Below are 23,196 nucleotides of genomic sequence, written 5' to 3' on the forward strand. Positions count from 1 at the left end.
ACATTTTACCAGAACATTTGTTTTCTAAAAGGCTAGGTCTTATGTTGCAACAGGACTGAAAGCTGCAGTTATGGTCACACAGATTCACGTGATCACAGAAAACATCTTGCAGGTCAAATACTATTCCAGGTAGTATCTATGCAAAATCACTGCCCTTAGCCAATGCAATTTCAAATAGTGAGGTTGATCCAGGTATTACTGCAGTTAAATGCATCAACTGATTTAACATGCAGAAAAAGAAAAAAATCACTCCCTCACAACACTCATAGCTCAATAACAACTGTAAATGTGGAGAGTATTTTATCTGTATAACAATGGCATATTAAGCATTTGTTGTAGAAAAAGGGTGGCATTGTACTCTCCAGTGTATGAATACATTAGACTATTTGAAAAATCAATCTACATGTATTAATAAAGCAATAATGATATTGACTGAAACATCACAAAAACAGATTAATCACTTTAAATCAGTGAGTGAATTTAGATTTGTATTTTTCTTCACTTACCTTCTGCATAATGAATAAATTCTTCATTTTTGGAAGAGCTTGTACTCTCAGGATGAGATGAAAATGAATATTAAACTTCAGCTCTGAATTTAATTATTCACTTTAAAGCAATTAACTCGCTTGCTCCCTTGCTCCTCTCAAGAGTTAGGACCTTAGCCTCAACAGAAGATAAGTACTTCTAACTGTGTGAAATTACTGAGAATTTGAACTATAATTTTTTTTTTCAGGTAGTACAGCAGCTGTTAAGGGTCAGAAAGCTAAGATGCCACAAAACTTTTATTACTGCGATTTCAAGCACATCAAATGGGTTACCAAGCAACATTAATAAATAGCATTTCCCTTATATGCACTGTTCCTTTCTCTGCTTCAGGGAACAGGGTATGTAGGGGAAAGACTAGCAAAAAAGCTCTTTCATCTTTGAAGAACTTTCAGCATAAAGGTAAGTCACTCCTTTACTGATTATTTCAACCTATCTAGTCTTGACTCTAAGTTAAAATGTCTTAATCTGAAAGTTAAAAAAATACATGTAAAACATCAGTGGAAAATCCCTCAAGTGTGCAGCTATGCTTAGTCCTGTTTACCAGGAACTCTCCTTTGGAGTTCTGTCTTGCCAGTGTAAAGAAATAAAGCAATAAAATTTTCCCTCCCATGAGAAAAAATCTCCATGTTCTACAGACTTGAAGCAACAGGATTTCCAGTGTTATGATTACAGATACAGCCATGCAGGTACAATCCATCACAAAGATGTTTCTTTATGATTTTTCATTAATAACTTTATTGGCAAAAGCCATAAAAATTGAAAGAGCCTTTCCTCAGCTGGAAACTGCCCTGACCATGGATTCTTCTCTCCACTCATGTAATTGGGTTACTGAAGTCATAATTTATGATAGGTAGCTCTAGCCAGTGATCATCTTAAATCATGGCCGAGACTCCTTTGTCTATGGCTTAGAACAGCAAACCAGAATACTGACATGGCAGGTGTTTAGCAGTTTCCTCAATCAGGTTGGATCTTTGTGGCTCCTCTACAATCACACTAATATTTTAAGAACTTTATTACGAAGCATTTTCTAGTCAAGCATAGCTGCTATTTCTAAGTTAATTTCATTTACAAACAAGGCTCAGCCCTCAGCAAGCTTTCAGTGCTGAGCAATGCACATAGAAATGAAGCAATCCTGAAGGCTTTCAATACTCACTACCATGCAATGACATTATAATGACATTCAAAACATAATTTTAAAAAAATATACACATTTCAGAACACTGAATATTAAGTGCACTAAAATCTGTTTAGTTATGCTCAAGTAATCACTCATATGAACACGGACAGTGCCTATTTTCCTTTGTGTGGTGTCAGACTATTTGGATGTTTCAGTTAGGACAAATATCCTTTGTACCTAGCAAAATTAAAATGAATGGAGGGAAATCAGCATATATAGAGAAAGATCCAGCAACTCTGTAAGACTGAAATTTTAATGTGCAGATCCCCAAGGTCCATAAACATGTCTGGCCTTCAGGTACAGCAGATTCTTTTCACTTTTATTTTGACTATGCAAAGTGTAGTGTATTTTTATGTGATAAATATTTAAGTAAGTAACTGACAACTGGTATTAGATGGCTTACTACAAATTCTTATCTGTGCTAATCTGTATCCCTTAAACACAAAAGCAGCTTTTCTTGCGAGTATATCACTATGCTGGGCAAATCAGCATTCCTGGCTGAGCAGCTCATTCTTACCACTCTTGGAAGCACAGCTTTTACAAAAGTAGTTCCAAGAATGAAGCCAAATGCATGCCAGATTTTACAGCAGGTAGTAACTGGCATAGCAGCAACTCCATGTCCCTACTCCCAGTCCTGAAAACACCGCCCACGTCTGAAAACCTGGGTGTATTTTTATGTGCAATTGCTTCAGTGATAAAGTTAGAAATTGAGCAAAGGTTGTTTGAATAACAGAAGATTCGGAGGACTGCAATTTTAAAAAGTGAAAATACATTGTTGTTTTAGCATATTAAATCCTAATTCTCTTTACGTAGTTATTGGATGTGAGTTACACCAGGTGTCTGAGATTATTGTCCAAATGCTTTTTGAATTCTGTCAGGCTCAGCACCATGACCACTTCCCTGGGGAGCCTGTTCCATCGCCCAACCACCCTCTCGGTGAAGAACCTTTTTCTAATATCCAACCTAAACCACCCCTGACACAACTTCAGGCCATTGCCTCAAGTCCTGTCACTGGTCACCATGGAGAAGAGATCAGTGCCTGCCCCTCCTCTTCCCCTCAGGAGGAAGTTGTAGACTGCAATGAGGTCTCCCTCAGTCTCCTCCAGGCTGAACATACCAAGTGACCTCAGACATTCCTCACACAGCTTCCCCTCAAGACCCTTCACCATTGTTGTTGCCCTCCTTTGGATGTTCTCTAATAGCTTAATATTGTTCTTATATTGTGGTGCCCAAAACTGCACACAATATTCAAGGTGAGACCGCCTCAGTGCAGAGCAGAGTGGGACAGTCTCCTCCCTTGACCAGCTGGCGATGCTTTGCCTGATGCCCCCCAGGACACAGTTGGCCCTCCTGGCTGCCAGGGCACTGCTGACTCCTATTCAACTTGTCATTGACCAGGACCCCCAGGTCCCTTTCCATGGCACTGCTTTCCAGCATCTCATTCCCCAGTATGTACAAACATCTGGGGTTGCCCCATCCCAGCACTTCCCTTGTTGAACTTCATATGGTTGGTGATTGCCCAGTCCTCTAATTTGTCCAGATGTCTCTACAGGGCCTCTCTGTCTTTGAGGGAATCAACAGCTCCTCCCAGTTTTGTGTCATCTGCAAATCTGCTCAGTATCTCTTCCAGTCTTTTGTCCAAGTTGTTACTGAATCTGTCAAAGACATCAGGGCCTAAGATGGAAGAACCTAATTAGGGACAGGCAGCCAGTCTGATGTTACCCCATTCACTATTACATTGCAGTCCTGTAATTTTTCAGAGTGGGCTATGGGAGCATTGACAGAAAACCCACAGAATTTACTTCGGCTTGTACTGTACTGATCAAGTTGTATGGATTGTCCAGTGCTCTGGAAAGCTCTGAACAAATGGTATCCCACCAACAGCAATAGCCCTAGTGGACTGCCATATCATAAGGGCTAGCAAGAGGGCAGACAAGGCCTGACAGAAAGCAGAGTGACTATGTGTTGTTGACAGTAAAAAAATCCATCATTTCCTTAAAGAAACAACCAAGCAAGCAAGTCCAGTTAGTCAATAAAGTTCAAGACCTACCTTCTATGCAGAAGAAACCCAAACAAACAGGATCTACTAAACACTCAAGAAGCAGTCCAGAATTTCCAAAACATGAGTACCACTGTCTCATTATTTTGTGTTAAGCATTCCAAGACAACTAACTGTTTTGAGATGTGGCAGGAGAAGTGCCCGTATATTTAAAGCAGCAGACAGCAGTTTAAACAAAACAGTAATAAACCAAGATAAAACCCAAGTTTACTACATGTATTGCAAATGTTTGTGATCTGCAGGTGTTTATCTTATTTGACAAAGCAAGCATATATTGCACAGAAGTAATCTAGGAAATGTAAGACTGCCTTTAATATTCCACAGGAAGACTTTCCTTTTGTATAACCAGTGAATACAGTATTAAGCAGCAAAAACTATTCCATAAAGCTAACAAATTTTACCCTTGTATTTTTCATTTACATCAGAAAGAAAACTAAAGATAGGTCTCTTTCACAGACTGAAATGATGGCAAGATTGACCATAGGTCAGATTCAGGGGATATTTCAAATAATGATTCTCTCCTCCTTCTACTAAACTAGAAACTCTAGTATTAACCAGCTGTGCTGCTAGCTTTTTTGTATCACAAATCAAGTTTCAAATACTTCTTGATTAATCTACACAAGCATGTTAAAAGTCTTTTTTAAAAAAAAAAGTTCCTAGCATTGCAAATAGGATGCACCTAAGGAAAAGGAGACCGCAACCCACACCAAAAAATCCCCCCAAAAACCACTTTAAGTGGTCACCTGAAGTTGAAGCACTGCCTTTACCCTTTTTTTAAAAAATAATTCTGAACCTGAAGTACTAAAACAATAATTTAAAAATTTGTGATTAAATACACAGGGTGAAGCTTGATATTCAAGCAACCATATTTCCTCCTTCTAGTTTAAAAAAATATAAATTAACAAATTTTGTGTGAGATACTAGGATACTTTAAGACACAATACAAGGAATAGGGCCCCATCCTACTTCCCTCCTTGAGAGGAAGGCATTCCAAGTAGTTCCGAATAACAAAGTGATATTTGTGTTATATGTTTGAAGAGCAATTTCTAGCTCAGTCTTTTCTGGAGCCTTCACTTGGACTAATATAAAGCAGTTTATGAATTGTGACAATGCACAGGACACAAATTAGGCAGCAATACCAGAAAGTTATTGATCACCACCAGAGAAGACAGATAAAAGTCATACTGACCCAGTTTTAGATGCAGATATGGGAAGAGATGCTCAATGCATTTGAGTAACCACAGTTCAGATCACCTTTTAGGCTAATTAATGCCAAGTATAATTACAGAAACTATGGGAGTTTACTCAGTAGAGGGATTCTTCATTATAAGAATACGTTCCAATTCAGAGATAAACGGTTCATTAGGTCTTGAAACTTCTGCGCACAACCATTAATAAATACTTAAAACCTGAAAATATTCATTTATTCATAGAGTAGGCTTAAATGCTACTAGAAACTGATAAAATGTCTATTACTACTCCCCAGGAATTCACATTAATAGCAGAGACCCCATGATAAGTGACTCCTGTGTATGAGACTAAGGCACTTCGAGCACCTTCACCATTTACACTCTTCCTGTACTGTCACAATATAAGATTTGGTCTGGTTACCTTAATCCAATTTAGGAAAGAAAAAGCCAAGAGAAAAAGAAGAAAACGTCTGAATTCTAGAAACCACCTACAGGAGGTTTTTGGTTTTTTCCTAAGTGATCTTGAATAGTTTGTTTTCGCTATATTGAGGTTCCACAGAACTTTAGAATATGAGTGAAAGGCAAAAAGATTTTTTTTTTTTGAACCTCAGATTTTTTTTCTTGCTTTTTCAACCCCTCATCTCCTAGATCAAGCAAATATTTGGCAATTTCAAAAGGGTCCTAATGTTCTAGAATCAGTTTGCTGTTCACACAGCTTATAAAACATGTAGGCCAAATAAGGCACCTTAAAACAGTAATCTGGCATGAGAGATATCACACAGAATCAAGGTTGGAAGAGACCTTCAAAATCATTTAGTCCAACCATTGACACAACACCACCTTAATCATTCCTAAACCATATCCCTTAGCCTTGCGAAAAATCCTGATATTCTTTATTGCCACCAGTTGCCACTGGTCCTCGGTCAGGAGACAAAAATATGTTTAGATTGCATATTGCAAACCACCATGGTTCCAGCTGTTAAAAAAGTGGCCTGGTACTAGCACAGTGAACCTAAGTGCTCAGATAAGGCCTCAGTGAGTTTTACTTGGTTAGGCTAGTGATTAATCTGCTTATCTCACAGATGCTACAAGACATTCTTCAGCTTGTACTACATGTCTGTCATTCCTTAAGAGCACATTTTGGGATTCATCACAAGTTTGTGAAAAATGCTATTTTGAGCTGAAATACATGACACTGGATAACTAGATGATTTCACTCAACAGCTTAATGATGTAAAATTGCACATAAACTCAGTTCCTATTGTAAGCATGTTGCCTACCAGAGGCAGCACAAAGTTCACTCCAACCTGTGATCTATGTATCAGAGGGACCTAGCAGATTCACTTAGACTAAATAACTGTTGTCAGTTCTCCACATAGAATTAGCAAGCCTTAAAGCAGTTCAAAGGTTTCAGTATTATCTCATGTCTTTTGATATCCAATTCCTTTTAATTAAAATAAAATACAACAAAAGGAAATATAACCTTGGAATTAATTATCCTACCAATAACTCTAGCTGCAGTGTTCAAAACTCAGTTTTACAAAGCAACTTTGTTTCTTAGGCTTTTGTTGGATTTTCTAGGTCTCATTTTAAGCTTCATCACAAAGAACAGAAAAGAAAAAATTGCTTACTACAGAAATACTATTTGACTATAAGTATTATTACAGAAGCTTTGAGGTTTTTGAGTTCATAACTGATTAACAAACTGAGGACACGAATTATTTTTTTTTTTGGTGAAAAGTAAGTTCAGGTCATTAACAGGAATTACAATTAGCTACACTAATCAGCATGAGCAGTAAAAATAAAAGATTCTCTGAATTCTCTGAACTGTGGAAATAAAGCTGTTACTTCAGACAAAGAACCGTAAAGATGTACTTCAGGGGAAGTACTATCTGAGTCTGAGCAAGCACCTGCCTACTCACAGGATATCAAGAGTAGGGTATGTACAGTCAGTATTCTCCTGTACCCCTGTGCAAGTGGGTGCAATGGCCTATATACAATCTGTGCAGGAATATGAGTAAATAATGGCAGTAGCTGCCTCACTTGGGAACTGTTTCAGCCACACTCAAACAGAAACAACGTTTGATAATTACATTTTTAAAGCATATTATATGCTTGCTAAAGCACTTAGGCTTTATGAACTAGAAGCAGACCCTTCCTGGAAGAAACATACATAGTACTACTGAATTCTTCAGTCTATAATTATATTCATTCAGATGACCAGTGCTGAAAATCCCGTTTCTGATAAATCCTGAAAAATGGATTTTATCTCATTAGGAGCAGGAATGTAACTGACATGTGGTATATTTCCATTTTCCATTTATCGTGCTGCTATACAAGAAGGAAAAGTTCTATTATTGAAATTAGTTAAATGACTGCTACCAGAAAAACTTGAGCTGCAAACTTTGAATTGTTCCCTGCTCAGAAGTGCAGGAAGCAAGAACGGTCCTGCCCTCAGCACTCTCCCTCGGGTAGCTCTCCCTCATTGAAGAAAACTATACATATCTTTGGCTAATAAGTATCTATTTTAGCACATGTTATAAAATTGACTTCTGTACATGCCCAGAAAGAGAATTGTTTCAAGTCTTACTGTCCCCTCATTCACATCACAAGCTAAGGAAAAGCTGCCTTTCCAAAGGCCTAGATAGAACAAGGACACAGCAAATGCTTCTATTATTGGCTTTGTTGAGCAAAAAACTGACCTAGGAAGGCTATTTCTCCTTGTGTAGACAATCATATTGATTTGTATAGAGCAGACAGAACTTCCCTTAATAAAAATCCAGTTTATCCTAGACATTAAGAATTGCTGCGTTTAAATGCTGGGAAAAATCTATGACCAAGGGGTTTGGTAAGTGATTCTTTGTGACAGCGTAGAAAAAACAGTACTTGATTAGAGAAATCACAGCTTTAAGAAAACACCCGATTTACAGCCTTCTCAGGATGTAGTCTTATGTATTCAGTATTCTTGAACTAATAGACACTGAAAAGTTGTAATAAATTTCAAAAATGGCTGTAACAGTGGTGGGATTTATGAAATGACAGTACTGATAAGTCAAGGAAATCTCTGTGTACACATCATTTAGTGCATTCCAAAATAGCGTGAAGAACAAATAACAACCTGAAGATTAATTTTGATTGATTAAATCAAGTATGTCTAATTGACCGATCAAGTAGACAAAATTTAGCTGACCTTGTCAGTTACAAGCAGTCAAGAGAGATCAATATTTAAAATCTAAATCAAAATAGTAAAATAGTTTTATCTTTTGATCTGCCCATGTGGAAGATACAGAGGATTGTTGTGCCTTTATATAATCTCTCCCAATTACATAGCACGTTATATCCAATAGGTTGTACCTGTAGAAAAGTATAGAAAAGCAGCAAAATGTATGCATGTTTGTGCCTGTTAAGTATTTATCTGAAACAACTCATTAGATAATACTTGTATAAGCAGCTATGAGTTTAGTTGTTTCTTTCAGTTATCAATTGGACATGACAGTAAATGGAAGGATACTTTTGCAAATTATAGCTGACTTCAGGCTTCGTTATATTTGACACTGAGGTTACACCTCTAGTAACTGCAAAAGAAGGACTAAGATTAAAGACATCCCACAGTTTTGCTGACTGTTTAATTTACAATTCTATGTCAGAAAAAAGGAAGCAGAGGTGCTTGCTGCTGAAATTTTTAAAAGGGGAATTTAACCTTTAATTCACTGAATTTTTTCATTATCCCATTATATATGTGACATAAAACAAGAATTGTTGCTATGAAAAGAACTTGTGTATATTTAAATAAAACAATGATAATTTAGTCTTTTCTTTAGTTTACTGTAAGTTTTCACTTGCCAGCACCTTCTGCATAAGCCACTGGTTCACAACGGCTAATAAAGGCTTTTAAACATGAATTAACACTTTCTTCATGACAGAGAATTTGATATTTGAATTTTTGAGGGGGCCACTACCAGGTATTTTCTTATTATTTTGGTATGTATATAGGGTCAGACCCATTATATGTATATAAATGCTCTGAGCCTGTATATTGCATACAGGCTCTGAAGAAGACACAGCTTTATCTTATTTCCCAGTATTGCAGTGAACTTAAAAATCCTCTTAAAGGGAAATCTTTGTTTTTAAAGCATGTTAGTAACATCTTTACATTTCAAATCCCTCAGAGAATGTAGGCACAACTGGACACAGCATACCCATGGTCTTGGCAATACACAGAAATAAATCCATCTACTCCTATCAGAACCTAAAAGCAGATAAAGCTTTTAACCACAACATTTTCCAGGGATTCCAAGTTCTGGTCATTACTCTTCAATTTTTCATCAAAAGCTTTGGTCCACTTTCTAGTCAACCTGGCAAGTGAATATTTTTCTTTTTTTTTTTTTTTTTTTTGTTTTCTCTATGGTTTGTACAGTTTTTCCTGTTCATCTGAGCTTGTGCTTTGACTACATTAAAGTATGATTGAATTCACCTTCATTTTACGAAAGGATATAGATTTTTCTTGTAGAATTGATCTCGAGTACTATGTGGATGAGATCAAATTAATTGAATTCTTACATTAATATACAGAAGGTTTTCTGTTCCTCTGTGTATACCTAAAAGCAGAGGGCTGTGATGTCAGTAAATACATGTAGAATAATCAGGATATGTTTAATATTTGGTTTTCAGACCAGTTATTGTTAATTGTAAAGAAAGTATAGCAAACAGGACACGTGTAACTTAGGATGCAGTCAAACGAAACCATTTTATGTAATTATGAGTAACATGACCATCAAAAAGGTAAATAAAATTAGATATAGAATCCATAGATTCATAGAACTGACCTCCAACATCATCAAGTCCAGTCTTTGACCAATCACCACCTTGTTAACTAGACTATAGCACTAAGTGCCACATCCAGTTTCTTGAATGCTTCCAGGGATGGTGACTTCACTGGGCAGTTCATTCCAAGGCTTGACATCCCTTTCCATGAAGAAATTTTTCCTGATGTCCAACCTGAACCTTCCTTTGTGCAGCTTAAGGCTATTTTGACTCTCGTCCTGTCACTAGTTGTTTGGGAGTAGAGGTTGACACCCATCTGGCTACAATGTCCTTTCAGGTAGTTGTAGTGAGTGATAAGGTCACACCCGAGCCTCCTTTTCTCCAGGCTAAACAACCCCAGCTCCCTCAGGCGCTTCTCATATGACTTAGTCTCTAGACCCTTCACCAGCTTTGTTGCCCTTCTCTGGACTCACTCAGTACCTCAATGTCTTTCCCGTAGTGAGTAGCCCAGAACTGGACACAGTACTTGAGCTGTGGCCTCACCAGTGCTGAGTACAGAGGGAAAATCACTGCCCTGGTCCTGCTGGTGACACTATTTCTGATACAGGCCAGGATGCCATTGGCCTTCTTGGCCAGCTGGGCACACTGCTGGCTCATGTTCAGCTGCTATTGACCAGTACCCCCAAGTCCTTTTCTACTGAGCCACTTTCTCACCACTCTGCCCCCCTCTGTAGTGCTGCTTGGGCTTGTTGTGACCCAAGTGCTGGACCTGGCACTTGGCCTTATTTGACCTTATACTGTCAACTTTGGCCCATCAATCCAGCCTGCCACATCCCTCTGCAGAGACTTCTCACCCTCCAGCAGATCAACATTAACACACGACTCAGTGTTGTCTGCAAACTTACTGAGGGTGCCCTTGATGCTCTTGGGCAGATCATCAATAAGTTGCATTTTGGAGATATGTATTGGGTCTGGCTGAGCTGGAGTTCATTTCCCCATAGCAGCCCTCACAGTGCTGTGCTTTGCATCGGCACCTAGAAGGGTGTTGATAACACACAGGTGTTTTGGCTACTGCTGAGCACCAGCATCAGCACTGTAACATTCCTTCCTCAATCGAGGGCAAGATCCTGGGAGGGGACCCAAGTAGGCCAGCTGACCCAAACTAACCAAAGAGATATTCCATACAAAATGATGTCAGCTCAGATATAAAAGCTGAGGCAAGGAGCAGGAAAGGCAGGCCTTCATTGTCTCCAACGGCTGCCTGCTGAGGAGCCATTATGTGTGCTGAGGCCCTGCTTCTTGGAGGTAGCCAACCATCACTGCTCATGGGAAGTAAAGAATGAACCGTGATATCTTTCTCTTTGCTTTTGCGTGCGCAAGCTTCCGCTTTGCTTTTGCTTTAATAAACTGCCTCATCCCAACTCACAAGTTTTTCTGCCTTACTCTCTCTCCCCTGTCTGGCTGGGAAGGAGAATGATAGAGCAGCTGGGTGGGCCCCTGGCATCCAGCCAAGGTCAACCCACTACAAAATATTACAGTGAAAAGCCCAAGATACAGAACAAAATAAGTACAAAAGACTGCAGAGAAGCAGGATATCCTGCCTAACATTTAAGAAAAATTACTGAAAAAACCATAAACAAGACAAAGAGTATTGAAGCAGGCAAAATCCTCCTTTTTGGTAGAGTGGCAAAAAGTATCAAACTAAGAATGAAGAGGAGAAAAAGAAATTCACTTTAGTTCTGAATTCCCTTAAAGCCTAATCAGCTTGACCTCCCTGATTAAGAGTATCGAGGGCAACTGCCACCAGTTCTAACTACATAGCTCATCAATTCTCAGATATTGTATGCTCACAGCTAGTGCAAGAGGTGGTTAAAGACCAGTTTGGTGCATACAATGATTGCATTATCATTACAGGCAAAAATGAACCCTTTTGTTAATGCTTGAATTTAGTAGAATTTTTTTCTAAGGTTTGAAGCTGGTCTCACTAAACAGTTTCTAAACTCCTCTACCACAAAAATCTCTAGCTTGAACAACTCTAGACACATTTCAGTTCTAATATAAATTTCATACTATCTTAAATAAAACCAGACTCTCTCCAGTGACCAATGGAATCCATAAAAAGGATGATCTGAACAGAGTGATGTTAGTTTATCCTGGAGAACCTGATCCACAAATCATCCAGAAATCCAGTTGATTTCTCCTCAGTACCATAAGTAGAGGTATCTGAGCTGGCCAAATACCACATATATGCAGATTTCTCTCTCAAGGCCAGGGTCTTTGTTTGTTTTTCCATCACAAAACTTCAGTCTACATTAAAATAGACTACTGAGAATCAGTCTAATACACTATATTGGCTCAATTAAATATGTCAAAAGGAAGAAGTTCAATGCCATATTAAGAAAACTATGCCCTTCTTGGTGCTCATGGAGAAGCTACAAAAGCTGCTATTTTATAATTGTAAGTAGGATAAAGAGATCAGCATTTTCCCAATTTTTATCTTTGTATTTTTAGATTATTTTGTTTTTAAAGGTCTTTTTAACAATAAGAACTGGATTTATGAGTGTGAGCCTTCTGGTGTGACTTTTGGTTACCTTTGCTAGTATATTTGCTATACTTGGTAGAGTACATCCAAATCAATTTTTCAACAGTGCTCTGGTCCCCAATTTTGTTTTCCGGGATTCTTTAAGAGCTGAACCACTAACGAGTATCAGCCCTTATCAAGAAACAGTAATTCTCAGTTCAGCATTTGACCTCTAGTTTTGAGTGCTAACAGCCACACATCTGAGACAAAAGAGTTTTTCCACTCCACTTTATACTGTATCTTTTGTAGGATCTGTCCATTCCAGTTTAAGAACTATGTGAAATAGTTTCTGGCTACCCTTGGAAAAACCACCTCAAGTATGATTAGATAAGAATATCTCAGCCCATGTGTTCACACACTTAAAATAGCTGCAGATCAAAGTCCATCTCCTTAGTTTTTCAGAAACTAGACTGTAGTTTTGGTGTTACAAATCATTCTACTGTTCTGCTATGTGAACTCTTACCATTTTGTTCAACTATAGACAGACAGGTGGCATAGGCATGCTACAGTTGGAGGCTATTACACCTGTATATGCACTGCAAGCGTTACTGGCTTTTTTTTTTAATAGTAACTTCGATTTGCAGAAGCTACAGATAAAATTTTACATGAAAGGAAGTTTAGGAAGCCTTCACTATAGAAGTCATCAGCAACTGAAGTTTCCAAGCTGACCACCTATACTAGCTTTAAAAAGCTGTTGATGTGAACTGTACAATTTATAAAACCCAAATCAGCAACAGGAAAAAGAACAGTTTAGCAAATATTTTACTCAAATACCAGCACTGCAGCTCTCATACTGCTTTGCCAGAGATTTTAGAACAAATAAGGAAAAATTAAAGTGATAGGCAAAAAACTGGTGGATAAAAATGTAGCCTTCTGAAGTTAATTAAAAAAGCCAAAGGGAATATTATAGTAGTGTAGAAACCACTGATGAAAAGAAAGCTCTCCCATTTAAATAAATGGGAGGAGAAGGTACACAGACTATTCAGGCTGGAATAAAAGAGCTACACATTGCCAGAAGCAGAGATGTTTGACTTATGATAAAGAACAAAGTATAACTGTGCAAAGTTTAGTAAATACACAGAATTAGTTCTTTAGAAAGAAAATTGGGACAAACTATGAAGCTTTTAATGCAACTAGCTTAAAACCAATTAATTGAAATTCAGGGTAGTCAGGCACAAGCCATGATAAAAAGAACAAGAGTCATGCTTAATGCAACAACTTCTGAAGAATTCATAAAAGAATACCTTAATCTACATGTTACATTTCAGTACATTTTCCAGTTTTTGATGCACATAATCTCCTTCTGTCTTTTTTATATTAAGCAATTATACTTCATCATAAATATTAACCCAACTAGCACTGTCCCATCCCTTGAAGCATTAATCACAAAACTCAGTGAAGGTATTTTGCATTGTGCTCTGAATTTCAAAATGGGGGGGCTATTCTGGATCAAGAGAGCAACAGCATCCAAAATTTCTCTCTGTAAAATATCCTTTTAAAAGATTTTTTACCAGGTTAGAATGAGCTCAGTGTTTATAATACGAGCAGTGCCTAGACATACACCATTAGACTTTTCCTTGTATGTAACAGCTGGAAAGTTCATTTATTTCCTTTGAAAAAGTCAATGTGCAATAGGCAAAATTGGATGGGACTAAAAATTTAAAACCTTAAGTGAAATTACTACTGGGAGTTTTCCCCAAGTTTTCTAATTTGATTAAGCATAGGTAGATTTTGCAGACTGCAAAGGGCTTATCTTCAATACAAATGTTCCCTGCCTTCCAGCTTTCAAGTACCAGGCTTCAACATATATGCAAATAAACACAACTCAACATGGACAGTGAGTAGAACTCCTTAAGTCTTTACGAAAGGCTGATATTTTTGAGCCTGAAACAGTGCAGTCTTCCATCTCACACATAAAATCTTCAGGACAAGCAACTAACTGAAGTATAACAGAAGTCTTTAGTACCCAAAAACTTTTTTTGTCTGCAGGTGTAGTGAAAGTTCGCCATGAAAGTTTTGCTTGAAGAGTGACAACATTTAAGTCAAGTACTCTAAGAGAATCTTATACATAACCCCACCGAACCACGTCACAGGATGCATTCCCAAACATTTTGAACACTGGACATAGGTCCTTATCTGCCAGTTTAATTCAACATTTATTTCATTACCTATTTTAACCATCAGGTGGCTCTTACAACATTCCCAAATTACTCAATAATAACCAGACGAAAGTTCAGGCTTTCTGATTATTTGCATGCCCTGCTAAGTTTTCTGTGCAAGAGAAGTATTAGTGGACTTTTTCACCAGCATTTTTTGCATCCTTCAATGCAGCAGTGAATGAACTACCAAAGGAAAAAAAAAAAGTCAGAAGTCTGATTGTGGAACAAAAGCAAAGTATTTACCCAGTAAATTTATCTTTGCTAATATGTGAATGCCACTGATTTTTAAATGTTTTAAGGTAAATATATTTTGCAAATTCCTGGTTTGTAATTTTGCCTTTTAGCTCTTAAGTGTCATTTGCCAGGCATTTATTATGTTCTTTCCTACCCATACTGTTAAACAAAAATATATCTGTTTAAATACAAGTTTACTTAACATTGCTTCCTACCTTCCCATGAAGAATAACATAGCTAACATAATCTTATTACAAAACCACCTATATCATTACAAATTGCACTGGAAGATAACATGTCTCACTGAAAGGAAAAAGATAAGTACTTTCTGCCTTCCTATATTTTCTGCAGCAAAAGCAAAAAGCCTCTATTGCAAGTAATCCCTTTAGAGGATTAGTATGTCTGTGACAAACCTGAGTCAGTTGGAACAAAATTATATTTCAATGTATGTAGCAAAAGTAACTGGCTGGTTTAGTTACTGAATTAAATTCAACCTTAAAAAAAAATCTCCAGCTTACAGAAAGGCAAAACATATGAGACTTGAATTTTGACTGCTAGACACCAAAATAGAGTAAACGCAACAGAGTAAACCTTCAGCTTCTTTGCTGGCAATACAAGTCTGGGGAAGTGACCAATATTACTAATTGGTTTTGCTGCCATTCAGAGGGATCTCAACAGACTAGAGAAGCCTAAGGCCAAGAAACATAAGGTCCTGTACCTGGGGAGGACTATCTTCATACACACTAGGGACTTTGTATCAACAGCTGGAAAGCAGCTCTGCAGAGAACCACCTTGTGATACTAGTGGAGAACATGCTGAACAGAAACTAGCAAGTCACCTTTGCAAATAAGATCAACAGCATTCTCGACTGCATGAGAAGGAGCCCAGTCAATAGGATAAGGGAGATGATCTTTCCCTTCAGCACTGATCAGGCAGCATCTGGAGTACTGGGCCCAGTTCTGGGCTCCTCAGTTTCATAGAAGTTAGGAATTTACTAGAATAAGTCCTGCAAAGTGCCAGGAAAATGATTAAGGAACTGAAGCATTTTTCATGTGAGAGTGAGCTGGGACTGATCAGCCTAGAGATAAGTTTCATGTTGGGGATCTTATGTATATATATGTCCCTAATGGGGTAAAATTAAACACTGATATTCTTCTCCATGGTATCAAGGGATAGGGCAAGAGACAAAGGGCTCAAACTGAAACACAGGAAATTCAATTTAAATGTAAGATGAAAACTGCACACTTCATTCTAAAAATGACCAGAAACTGGCACAGGCTTCCTAGAAATATCTTGGAGTCACTAGTCTTGAAGATATTTGAAACCCATCTTAACATAGTTAGCCTTTAATCTGATTAATCAGCCACTCTTCCCCATGAAACTCCTTGCCTACATGGCAATTTTTTTTATTAGCCTTAGTGATTCTTTCTTCCTCCCAGACTCTAAAAAGCTCTTTGTACCAAATTCACACATCAACACTTGGTGAACAGGCCTAGGCTGGTGTAACTGCTTCCTTGACACATTTTTATTTAGGACTTACTTTCATTAACCGAATCACTACTCCTAAGTGAGGAAAAATGTTTTTTTTTTTTTTTTCATTCATTAAGGAAAACAATTCCCCAAGTATACTGAAAATAAAACCACTTACCACATGCTTCACAAAAAGCTAACTGCTCAGAAGAAAAATCCAGGCAATTAGCAGTGGTAGTCATAGCGGGCATTTATGCCCCTCAGCAGGGGTTTTCCTTCAGTAAAGCCTGTTCCTTCTACTGACACTGATAGCTGTGATCTACCTGGTAAAGATGTATGCATTTGCAATTTAGTCATCTTGCTTGAAATGAACTGTTTCCATAAGCTACTTGACAGGATTATTTTCTTCCTTCCAGTTTCCACACAAGATGTAACAATACACAGCTGGGTCAACATAGCCAGGAACATACTTTGACCCACTGATTATAAGAACAGCTGCCAAGTTCAGTGCATATGAAGGAAGCAAACAATTTAACTGGAGCTGGCAAATTGTCCTTTCAGCTTCATACTTTAATATAAACTAAATGTGCCCTAAAACCACAACTACTGAAAGCTCCTACTATTTCTATGTGTCAAAACTTCTCTAACTGCAAATATTTAGTTTTTAATAATAATAATTTAAAAAATCCATGGTTTAATAAAAGCATTTTTAAAGTTTCTACAAAAAGCCCTGAAATGTTCCATCAATGCAAGATTTTTAGTCCCAGAAGTTTACCTACACCTATAAATATAACGATCACTTTAGGGGTGGTGGTGGAGACTAAAAAACACACAAACAAAAATAATCAAGTGGACCAGCTGCACTAGCAATTGCTATGGTTTAGACTGTTTGGACTGTCTTTTACATGCTTTTACATACAACTCTGAACTATTAGGTAGCTTTCATAATCTAGAATGTAATCATATATTAAATTTCTATTAAAGGATAACATTAGCTCATGGGATAATGCAGGCAGAAATACCTTCTTATAGTAAGACTTCATTTCACCTACAAAGTCATCAAGACCTTATGACTGACTAACTTCATTTCTTAGAGCAACACAGGGAAAAAATAAGTCTTTTGTCAATATACAACTGAGTTCTAATTTCAGATGCATCCTGCTGTACTGAAATTAAGCTCATTTGAATAAGTAGTGAAAATTACAGCAGCAAGTCCAATGATGGTTGTTTTTTTTCAAAGAAGCAAATGGAGTTACAGTAAAAGTCTGACAGAATTATCAACATGAAACTAAATTCTGGAGAAATTCCAAAAAGTTAAGAGTCCTTACAGGAGATGTACATTAAAGAGAATGCAAGAATAATACTCGTTTTGAGTTCACTAGAGGGGAACTAATTCACAAAGACAGGCAACTACCAGTTGTCTGACAGTTATCCAACTCAGGATTAAGTAGGAGAGCTTTTCAGAGTAAGTACTACATAAAGCAGCATGCAAACTCCTAGAAACTCGTATTAGTATGTAAACACAACACACTGGCACCCAAGAATCTCCTCAAATAAGTCTTTATAAACAGGTTGTATGAAGCTCGAGTGGCTGAAAGTTTTCCAACATAGTTTCGTACTCAAAAAAATAGATGCCTCAATATTTGACAATAATATTTTGATGAGCTTTCTCAGATCAAAGGGAGATCCCAGCAGAAATCTGCCTAGGTCCTTACCAGCAGCTCCAGCCAGCATGAGAGCTTACATTCCTCCCATCTGTTGGTTAAGAAGCTCCAGATGAACATTTAGACTCCTAACCACATACAGCTGAGAACCTGGTAACTTGGGAGCTGACTTTTTGGGGTTTCTAGCTTTTCATTATTTAGAATTTCTTGTTATTCTGTTGTACAAGTCCCAATACAGTTCATTGCTCTGTCCATGAGAGGGGGAAAGAAGTTTTGATTCCTCTTCCTCTCCTGACTATACTTTAAGATAAAATATTAACAAAATATAATATTGTCCTTTTTGAGGACAATGTGAATTTGGCCCTTTGTTTTGAACCGGAAATACTTAAAATTCTTTAGTCAAATGTAAACAGAGTCTCAATCAAGAATAGGACAATCAGATAACAAGAAGAGAATATACATTTCAGGAAAGGTAAGTCACATTAAAGGTAGGATAGACTTTTCTCCTAAGGGTACACTGATGCTGGCAGGAAAAGCTGCAAATGAATTAGCAATAGCAGAACCAATTGAGGTTGCTTTATGAGAGTTGTGCAAAAATACAGCAGAAAACCCTTCAGACAATACCAAGATTAGGTCAAAGAAAACCAACAGACATAAAAGACATACTCCTTGTTAAGCAAGACTGGGTCATAAACATTAAGTTCATTCAAGGATAACCAAGGTCACAGAGGACAGACAGCAAAGATGGAATGTAGTAATGAAAGCGAACAGAAAACCTGCAATTGAGGTTGGTGATAAATTTGAAGATTCAAGAGAAGGACACCTCTTTCTCATTAATTAGCAGCTAGTTAATACTTAAAATAATGTACTATGGATGATACATTCTATTTTCTGAATATTTGCAGATCCCAGTTTGCTCTGTGCTATATAAGATACACAAGAAATCATAGATATGTTGAAAAAGTGCAAGTTATACAAGAAAATAAAACCCCTTCCCTCCCTTTCTTAACAGGTCCATGTTCTGAACTCTCCCAGACTTCTGTCTTCTGGAACGTGTTCACACTATTAAAAAGGGGAACATTTCAACTAATTAGGAAACATCTGAACTGGGGAACTGACTTTCAATCATTTGCCTGCCAACTTTTTTTAAAATAACAAGTTACTCGATTTTCACTAGGAATTTACCTTATATTGAAATCACTGCATGAAAATTAACTGAGAGGGGAAAGGCCATACAGGTGGCTGCCAATGCCTCTGTCTGTTTTCACAGATTCTGCTGTATTTTCATTACCAGGAACCAACATAATCCTGATCGAGAATTAAGTTACTAATGATACTAAAAGTCACTCTATCTTTAATAGATGCATTTTCCAAGTAGTGCATTTTAGGGATCATCATCACAATGCAGTAACCCTTCTGGAGAGAACATTTGGGAGAAATAAGTCTCATGACACCACTGATTCCAGCTTTCTTTAAAGCCTATTCCCTTTAATTAGTACTACAGAATTCTGAATTTGATCCCACTGGATTCATCTTTTGCATGTAATTATGAAGGTACACACATCCCTGAAACAGAAAAGTAGAAAAAGTAGAAAGAGTACTTTTATGTAGACTATGTAACTTATAAATCACAGCTTTCCTGGTCACACCCCTGATGCTGAAATTCTGTAAAGATTTACAGTGTTGTAACATATCAACATATGCTCTATTCCTTTGTGTTCTGAAGATAAACAACTGTAGAGATGCCACTTCCATTTTGAACATTAAAGCTTATGTAAGACTTAATTATAGAGGAAATTGAGGTGTACTGTATCTTGCCACTGGGATGTGATACTGCACTTAAATCAATATAGTGATGTTATTCATAAACTAGTAGGCATATGGCTGCTGCAATGTGCAGCTAATTAATATTTCTGGAACTAAGGTAAAAAAACTACAAAATAGACTAGCAAAGATAGAGCATATATTCTATTTAAATGCTTCTAGTTCTGTGTTAGCTTGTGTGAAGCTAGGTCAGTTCTTTGAGTGCATCTGAATGCTAACTGAAGGCTAGAAGATGCTTATTACCATCAGTCTCAAAAGCATGTGTATTTTCACTCAATCATCTCAATTCAATAAATCTTTATTCATGTTTTTATACCTTCTGGGTAAACCATTACACTGCATATGAAAGAGTTTCTCTCAATCTATCCCTTTTCACAAAATATGAATAGACCAAACAAAATCCTGAATGCAAGCCAGTTCCCACAATTTCTGATGTTAGCTTAGGTCTTTTCAGGGGAATAGTTTAATAGAAGCTCAAGAATATCAGTTTACTTCAGCACACAGTATCTGTCTGTGTATTCATTAGCACTCCACCTTTGCAACATATTACATAGCTACTTAAAGTAATCTGAATCCACCAATTCACAATGAATTGAAAGCAGCAAATTCTTCTCAGCCTCAGCTTTCCAATGCGACCTTTCTCATTCAGTAGGAGACTGCAAAATATTATTTCTGTCCAGACTTTTAAGGTGAAACACCCAGAAAATTACAGCTACCCTAATTTAAAATGGCAAGTGTAAAATTTTGGGGAAGTTCAAAAACATCTGAGAGCACCAGCTGTGTTAAAGCCTAAGTTCTAAAAATAATACTTTCTTTTTTAAAGAAAGCAAAACTGAGCTACTGGGAACTGTTTAAAATACTAAGAATTACAATCCAGTAGGTACATATTAATGGACATTTTTTGCATTCCTAATCACTGATACCCTTAAGCTTCAGCATTTGTACATTTCTACATTTCTGGTCAATAATCCTAATCAGTTTTACATGACATTTAGGACGTGTTTACATCACTTCAACTTACTGACATTTAGGATATGTTTACACCACTTCAACTTACTGGCAGGATGCCAAGGTTATTTATTTTAGATAAAACCATTTCTATTAGGCCTTCAAAAAAGGTTCCCCTCTCCTTCCTGTTTAGTTCTCACAATTGTAAACCAGCTTTTTTTGGGGCATACCTTAGTTCATGGGTCAATATACCCTCCTATCATCCTAAAAAGCACTTAACTAATAGTTCTAGTTTAATTTTAGATCTGCTTCTAAGGACCCAAAGTCTCCCTTATACACTGTCAAGTAAGACCAAGCACTAAATGTAATAGCATTAGAGTAAATACCAGAGTGTTTAGTTCTAAGTAACAAAATCCATTGTGAAATTTTAATCCTGGATGGTTTTAGGTCCAAAATTCTATGGTAGACACAGAACTGAGCTCTGTGTTCTTCTACATTCTGTCACGTTATTCTAATCAAAGCTATCTAATGTGATCTCGCAGGATCCTTGTGTAGGTAGTTTAGGGTAACAGGCTAACATACATGTCTTACTCCATCAGAAAAACTGAGATTTACATCCACATGAATTTGTTTTTAATGATATACAAAGTTTTTATAAACAACACTTCCAAACTCTAGACAAATCGTTGTACAACTACATAGTGCATTCTATTTCCTTTATTTTCTGATTTAGCATCTTAGCCAAATTCTTCACTGAAGACATGCAAGCATTATCCTGAAATATGTCAAATATAAGATAGTGCCAAAAGGAATGGTGACATTATGGAAGGGCAAGAACTTAAAACTTCAGTGCCTGTGCACAGGCTGCATGTGGCTGGTGCACACTACATAAAATGTATGTGGCTGAACTCCGTATTTATGAATACCATACTGCTTCACTTTGATGTGGTCTGAACCATCTAACAATATGGTTTGGAAGACATGACATTACTTCTTAAATTTGTCAGTCTCTACTTCACAGCAACTGCTGGCGATAGCCCTCAGCAACACAAGATTTGTATATTTTTGAAAATAGCATAAGGAAAAAATATCTTCTGGAGAAATGAAAAATAAACAATATCTCCTGGAGAAATATAAAATAAACAATAAACAACTTGATTATTAGGATACTGCAGAAAAGCATTTTATATTAATTTGACAAGATGTGATTATATTCATTGTACAGCAAGTAAAGTATATGATACAGGTTCAGTCTGTTTCAGCTTTTCTCAGCAATACTGCAAGGATTGTGACTACTTCAGTAAAACACATTTTGGTTACTTCAAGAGTGTGAGCTAATAAAGTAAGTTAACTCAAATGATATCTCCTCATTTTAGTGGAGATTAGCTAGAACTTTCTTGTTGCAGAGGATTGAGGTATATATTGAAGGAATACACACCTTCTCCTCCACCATCCCCTTCCCCCACAATCATTGCAATCTAGTATAAGCAGCAACTTTTCTTTTTCATCAAGTTATGGCAACATAACTTGAGTCAATCTCCACATTACTTATAGTTCAGAATAAACTCATCAATTTTCACATGGGAAAATTGAAAGGACAACAAAACCATTAATTCATTCGTTCACTGCTCCTCCAAAATACATTTTTACCTAGCTACTCCAATAGATCAAACTGATCCAACAATTGAGAAATATTTTTAAAATTCCTAGACACAGATAATTTTCTGACCAATACTGGTCAGAAATTCTGGCAATATTCCTCATAGTTTTACCTCAAGTAGAACACAGCAATTGCATGGACTACTAAAGCAGATTTGTTTTTCTAGACTCTAGATTATTATATCTAAATTTTCACGATGCATGTAAGTTTTCATCTGTACAGTAGATAGTGATATTAATATTTCTACATTATTCCTAATAGTTATAAAATAAAATATTCTTGAGGATTAATTCCTTGATATTTAAATGCTGTTTTGACACCTACAGCACTACAGAGTCACTACTTCCAAAGGCAAACAGGACGTTATGAAAGGGCTCCCTGAAGCACTAGAACTCTAGGTCTATTTAAATATTATTCACATAGTTTTATGGAGTATTTGATGTGTTTCACGGACTTTCTGGCAAGGGCTACAAACCTCTGCTTCCCCATGTCTGTTGCTGTGAAACACAGGGCCCAGTTTTCAAGCTTTTATAGCACAGTTGTAAGCATCACCTACATATAAAACCAGCTTGGCACATCTTGTATACCATAACAGTCAGGCTTGAAAGGAAACACATTTCTACAGAAAGAGAACACGTGTTCAATATCCAAATAAGTATATACAAAACACATATATGTCTATAAAAAAACACTGCCTGTTTTTAAGTCTAGCAAGCGCAAGAAATTAAAATGAAAATTTTATAAAAAATCTGGTTTCACTTTAACTGAGGCAATGTATTTCTGTGATAGCCATGAGGCACTGGTGATTATGTCAATTGATCCTTCACTGCTCTGTCAAAGATTGATCTTCCCCTCCTAACATTACCCTTTCTCTCAAGTAGTAATAGTGCAAATTACCTAGACTATATTTTTTAAAGCAA

General features: G+C 37.0%; 1 long non-coding RNA gene across 1 annotated transcript in view; it reads right to left on the reverse strand.

The window, feature by feature from the left end:
* Nucleotides 1-23,196, reverse strand: part of LOC135413258 (uncharacterized) — a 54,481-nt gene that overhangs the window by 15,095 nt on the left and 16,190 nt on the right. Inside the window, exon 2 of the long non-coding RNA XR_010430151.1 lies at nt 16,359-16,499. This is a non-coding gene — a long non-coding RNA (uncharacterized LOC135413258). The remainder of the gene's footprint in view (nt 1-16,358; nt 16,500-23,196) is intronic.

This window comes from Pseudopipra pipra, chromosome 4 (assembly GCF_036250125.1).
Source record: "Pseudopipra pipra isolate bDixPip1 chromosome 4, bDixPip1.hap1, whole genome shotgun sequence".
In the NCBI taxonomy this organism is placed as follows: domain Eukaryota; kingdom Metazoa; phylum Chordata; class Aves; order Passeriformes; family Pipridae; genus Pseudopipra; species Pseudopipra pipra.